Here is a 6,735-nt window from a genome sequence, read left to right as displayed (position 1 = left end):
CGATTTTTCTAAAGAAAGTTCTTTTCCAAATCGATTGTAAGTCATTTCTAACTCATTTTCTTTAATCTATAACATCTTTTCACATGATTTCAATCTAAAATCAAGGGATTTCACGGGGGGAAATTGGGTGTTTTGGGTAGAACTTAGAATTTTTAAATTTTGGGAATTTGGACCTCGATTTGAGGTCTGATTTCAAAATAAATTATATATTTGGGTTCGTGGGTGAATGGGTAATCGGGTTTTGGTTCGAACCTCCAGTTTTGGCCATGTGGGCCCGGGGTCGATTTTTGACTTTTTGGGGAAATCATTTGAAAACTTATTTTTATGCATTAGAATTGATTCATTTAGCATTTATTAATATTATTAAGTAAATTGTGGCTAGATATAAGCGAATTGATGGTGGAAACAAGAGGTAAAGCGGTAGTTGAGGCTTGAATTGTATTCGTGGTATTGAGGTAAGTGTTTGGTCTAACCTTAGCTTGAGGGATTAGGAGTCGTATCTTATTTGCTATGTGTTAATTATTGAGTACGACGTATAGGCATGGTGACGAGTATCTATACGTTGGTGTCAAGCATGCCCATGGGTCTTATAATATGATTAATGTGACTCCGTTTCGTATTGTTCATGCTTTATATGATGATTTCTACTGTTGAACAAGGCTTGTGGAAGTATTATGGGTAATTGATCATTGTAGAGCATTGGCTCAAGTTGAGATATGAATTGTGAAAGTATAATTGGCAATTGAACCTTATAGAGTATTGGCTCTAGTTATGAAGTGAGTTGTGAAGTAAAAGTGGAAAAGAGAAGAGAATTATTAAATTGTCTCCCTTGCCGGGATGTTGTTGCTTTTAATGCTATCTCACTTGCCGGGATGTTGATGCTTTTGATATTGTTCCCTTGTCGGGATTTTATTTACTTTCTTGCCCTATTGCTTGTGTTTGTTGTTTGGGTGAGGAAGAGTGTTAAAGCACGAAGGGTGATGCCGTGAAATATTTTGGTGAGAGAGTGTTAAAGCACGAAGGGTGATGCTATGTATGATTTTGTGAGGAAGAATGTAAAAGCACGAAGGGTGATGTCATGACGCACGATGTACAATTCCGTGCCGATTATATTGATTTTATGGTGAGGACGAGAGTAAAAATACGAAGGGTGATCCCGTGCAGTTTATATTGATTTTATGGTAAGGACGAGAGTAAAAGCACAAAGGGTGATGCCGTGCAGTTTATATTGATTCTTATGGTGAGGACGAGTGTAAAAGCACGGAAGGTGATGTCGTGCACTTGTTTGATTCCAGATTCTTGTTGATAATTGAGACATGGTGTTCCTCATATTTACTTGTTGTCTTTCTATTTTAAGTGATGTTTCCCCGCAGCATGTTTCCCCCTCCCATTCCTAATTATACATCCCTGCTTTTATTTCCGTCGTATATGATTTAACTGCATAGGTTTACTTGGTAGTCTGGTCCTAGCCTCGTCACTACTTCGCCGAGGTTAGGCTAGGCACTTACCAGCACATGGGATCGATTGTGTTGATACTACACTCTACACTATGTACAGATCCTGGCGCAACAGCTTTTGGACCTTAACTTTGGGTGGCTGCCTTCAGTCCATACGGAGATCCAATGTAGTCCTGCATGCATCCGCAGGCCCTGGCGTCTCCCTCTATCTTTTCATCCTGTTTCGTTTATGTATTTCAGAAACAGAGTTGCATTTATTTTTCGAACCTTGTTCGTAGTATTCCTAGACAGTCTGTGAAGTTATGACACCAGTTCTGGATAGTTTTTGTTTAAGAAATCGTATTGGAATTATTTAAATGGTTTTATTTGTTTCTTCTGCTTGTTTAAATTCCGCTATTGATAAATAGTTAGTTCCTAATTGATTAAGGATTAAAAATGAGAAAAAGTAAATTGTTCAAACAGTTGGCTGGTCTAGCTTTCACTAGTAGGCGCCATCACGACTCTCGAGGGTGGAAAATTCAGGTCGTGACAAGTTGGTATCAGAGCTCTAGGTTACATAGGTCTCACAATTCACAGACAAGCTTAGTAGAGTCTAAGGGACCGGTACAGAGACGTCTGTATTTATCCCCCAAAGGCTACAGAGTTAGGAAAAGCTTCACATCTATTCTTTCCTGTCGTGCGGTATGGTTTCTCAATACTAATTGAATTTCTACTCTGTTATTTCGCAAATGGCAAGAACACACGCTTCTTCATCCACTGATCAGCAGCCCGAGCCCCCAGTAGCAACTCCCGCTAGGGGCAGAGGGCAAGGCCGAGGCCATGCTAGAGGCCGAGGTAGGGGTAGAGCTCAGCCTAGAGCAACAACACCAGTGGCGGAGCCTCAGGTTGAGTTTGATGATGAGGTTCCGGCCCAGGCAGTTCCGATGGGCCCAACTCAGGTCCCAGAGGGGTTCATTGCTACCCTAGTACTCTAGGATGCTCTAATCCGTTTAGTGGGCCTTATGGAGAGTGTCACCCGGGCGGGCTTGCTTCCTGTAGCACCAGCCATCTCTGAGGCTGGAGGAGGAGCCCAGACTCCTGCTACTCGCACTCCGGAGCAGATGGCTCCCCAGTTTCAGACTCCAGCAGCTCAGCCAGTTGGAGCAGTTCAGCCGGGTGTGGTAGCTTAGACCGGTGATGGAGCAGCTATGTCTGTCGATGCTTTGTGGAGGTTGGACAGGTTCACCAAGCTCTTCACTACCACTTTCAGTGGTGCATCTTCTAAGGATCCCCAAGATTATTTGGACAGATGTCATGAGGTTCTCAAGAACATGGGGATAGTGGCGACCAATGGGGTTGACTTTGCTACTTTTTGCTTATCTGGATCTGGCAATACTTGGTGGAGAGATTATTGTTTGGCTAGACCAGTTGGGTCACCAACTTTGACTTGCGAGCCGTTTTCTCAGCTATTTCTAGAGAAGTTTCTCCCTATCACTCAAAGAGAGATCTATCGGAGGTTGTTTGAGTGTCTCCAGTAGGGTTATATGACTATTACTCAGTACGAGACCAGGTTTATCGATTTGGCCCATCATGCTCTACTTATACTCCCCACTAAAAGAGAGAAAGAGGGGGTTCATTGAGGGGCTCATCCAGCCTATTCGACTTCAGATGGCTAAGGATCCGGGGAGTGAGATTTCTTTTTAGGAGGCGGCCAATGTGGCCAGGAAAGTTGAGATGGTTCTATCGCAGGGAGGTGGTCAGGGGTCTGACAAGAGGCCTCGTCATTCAGCCAGATTTAGTGGTACCTCGTCTAGAGGCAGGGATTCGTATGGTAGAGGTCATCCTCTTAGGCCTTTTCAATCAGCACTTCAGGTTTCTCACGGCACTTCAGGTGGTCGTGGTTCTCATATGCAGTATTCTGATCAGCAGTCCTATAGTGCACCACCAGCTCCTATCAGTGCACCACCGCTCCAGAGTTTTCGGGGTGGTAATTCAGGTGGTCAAGGTCAGCAGTCTCAGCAGCCGAGGGCTTGTTATACCTGTGGTGATATGGGTCACATTTCTTGATTTTGCCCTTGAGCATCAAGCAGCTCTCAGCATCAGGGTTCTCGTGCCATGGTTCAGGTACCGAGTGCTCCACAACCCGCTCATCCAGCTAGAGGTGGAGGTAGAGGTACTAGAGGTGGAGGTAGAGGTATTAGAGGTGGAGGTCAGGTAGCTAGAGGTGGAGGCCAGCTAGCAGCAGGCCATCCCAGAGATGTAGTTTAGGGTGGTGGGGCCCAGCCCCGATGTTATGCTCTTCTAGTGATGCCTGAGGCTGAGGCTTCCAATGTAGTTATCACAGGTATTGTTCTGGTTTATAGTAGAGATGCTTCAGTTCTATTTGATCCAAGGTGTACATACTCCTATATGTCATCTTATTTTTCACCGTATCTGGTCATGCCTAGCGATTCTTTGAGTGCTCCTGTATATGTGTCTACATCGGTGGGTGATTCTATTGTGGTAGATCGTGTCCATCGTTCGTGTATAGTTATGATTGGGGGTCTTGAGTCTCGTATAGATTTGTTACTTCTGGACATGGTTGATTTTGATGTCATATTAGGGATGGACTGGTTATCACCTTACCGCGCTATCTTGGACTGTCATGCCAAGACTATGACCTTAGCCTTGCAGGGTTTACCTCGTTTGGAGTGGAGAGGGACTCCTGGTCATTCTACCGTAGTGTTGTCTCATATATAAAGGCTCGGCGTATGGTCGAGAAGGGGTGTTTGGCCTATTTGGAATATGTCTGTGATTCTAGTGCCGAGGTTCCTTTTATTGATTTTGTGCCTGTTGTTCGTGAGTTCCCTGAGGTAATTTCTTCAGACCTGCCGGGTATGCCACATGATAGGGATATTGACTTCTGCATTGATTTGGTTTCGGGCACTTAGCCCATTTCTATTCCGCCATATCGTATCGCCCCGCCTGAGTTGAAAGAGTTGAAGGAGCAGTTACAAGACTTAGTTGAAAAAGGATTCATTAGACGTAGTGTCTCGCCTTGGGGAGTGCCAGTGTTGTTTATTAAGAAGAAGTATGGATCGATGAGAATGTGTATAGACTACCGGTAGTTGAACAAGGTTACAATCAAGAATAAGTATCCATTGCCGAGGATTGATGATTTGTTTGATCAGCTTCAGGGTGCCAAGGTATTTTCGAAGATTGACTTGAGATTTGGCTACCATCAGTTAAGGATTAGGGCATCTGATGTCCCTAAGACAGCTTTCCACACTCGGTACGGGCATTATGAGTTCTTGGTGATGTCCTTTGGGTTGACAAATGCCCCAACAGCTTTTATGGATTTGATGAATCGAGTGTTCAGGACTTACTTGGATTCCTTTGTGATAGTCTTCAGTGATGATATTCTGATCTATTCCCGCAGCCGGGAGGAGCATGAGTAGCATCTGAGAGTGGTCCTCCAGACGTTGGGAGATAGTTAGTTGTATGTGAATTTTTCGAAGTGTGAGTTCTGGTTGAGTTCAGTTGCATTCTTATGTCATGTTGTATCAGCATAGGGTATTCAGGTAGATCCGAAGAAGATTGAGACAGTCAAGAACTGGCCTAGACCAGCATCAGCTACAGAGATCTACAGTTTTTTAGGATTGATAGGTTATTATCGTCGGTTTGTGGAGGGGTTTTCATCTATTACTGCCCCGATGACCAGGTTGACTCAGAAGGGTGCCCAGTTCAGGTGGTCGGACGAGTGTAAGGCGAGCTTTTAGAAGCTCAAGACAGCTTTAACTACGGTGCTAGTGTTGGTTTTGCCCACAGGTTCAGGGCTATATACAGTTTATTGTGATGCATCTCGTATTGTACTTGGTGCGGTGTTGATGCAGGATGGTAAGGTTATTACATATGCTTCACGTTAGTTGAAGATTTATAAGAAGAATTATCCAGTTCATGATTTGGAGTTAGCAGCCATTGTTCACGCATTGAAGATTTGGAGGCATTATCTATATGGCGTGTCATGTGAGGTGTTCACGGATCACAAGAGTCTGCAGTACTTGTTCAAGCAGAAGGACCTAAATTTGAGGCATAGAAGGTGGTTGGAGCTGTTGAAAGACTATGATATCACCATCTTATATCATCCAGGAAAGGCCAATGTTGTGGCCGATGCTTTGAGTAGGAAGTTAGCCAGTATGGGCAGTCTTGCTTATATTCCAGTCGGTGAGAGACCACTTGCTTTGGATGTTCAGGCTTTGGCCAATCAGTTCATAAGGTTCGATGTTTCTGAGCCCAGCCGTGTATTAGCTTGCATAGTCGCTCGTTCTTATTTATTGGAGCGTATCCGATATCAGCAGTATGATGATCCTCATTTGTGTGTCCTTAGAGACACGGTGCAGCACGGAGGTGCCAAGCAAGTTACCTTAGGAGAGGACGGAGTTTTGAGGTTGTAGGTTCGAGTTTGTATGCCTAATATGAATGGGCTCCGGGAGTTGATTTTAGAGGAGGCCCATAGTTCTCGTACTCTATTCACCTGGGCGTCGCTAAGATGTATCAGGATTTTTGGCAGCATTATTGGTGGAGGAGAATGAAGAAGGACATTGTTGCATATGTGGATCGGTGTTTGAATTATCAGCGGGTTAAGTACGAGCATCAAAGGCCTGGTGGTTTATTCCAGAAGATTGAGATTCCTGAGTGGAAGTGGGAGCGTATCACTATGGACTTTGTTGTTGGACTTCCACGGACTCAGAGGAAGTTCGATGCAGTGTGGGTTATTGTTGATAGGCTGACCAAGTCAGCATATTTCATTCATATGGTAGTCTCCTATCCTTCCGAGAGGTTAGCAGAGATCTATATCGAGGAGATTGTTCGTCTTCATGATGTGCTCGTGTCTATTATTTTGGACCGAGATACGCAGTTTACCTCGCATTTCTGGAGACCAGTTCAGCGAGAGTTAGGCATACGGGTTGAATTGAGCAAAGAGTTTCATCCACAGACGGACGGGCAGTCCGAGCGGACTATTCAGATTTTGGAGGATATGCTCCGAGCTTGTGTCATTGACTTTGGAGGCTCGTGGGGTCAGTTCTTTCCTTTAGCAGAGTTTCCCTACAACAATAGCTACCAGTCGAGTATCCAGATGGCTCCTTATGAGGCTTTATATGGTAGGCGATGTCGGTCACCGGTTGGATGGTTCGAGCTGGGAAAGGCTCGGTTGTTGGGTACGGATCTAGTGCAGAATGCCTTGGACAAGGTTAGAATCATTCAGAATAGGCTTCGTACAGCTCAGTCCAGGCAAAAGAGTTATTGATAACTAGGGATT

Source organism: Nicotiana sylvestris, chromosome 5 (assembly GCF_000393655.2).
Source record: "Nicotiana sylvestris chromosome 5, ASM39365v2, whole genome shotgun sequence".
NCBI lineage: Eukaryota > Viridiplantae > Streptophyta > Magnoliopsida > Solanales > Solanaceae > Nicotiana > Nicotiana sylvestris.
The sequence above is the reverse complement of the archived record's forward strand: the minus strand, read 5'-3'. Positions refer to the sequence as shown.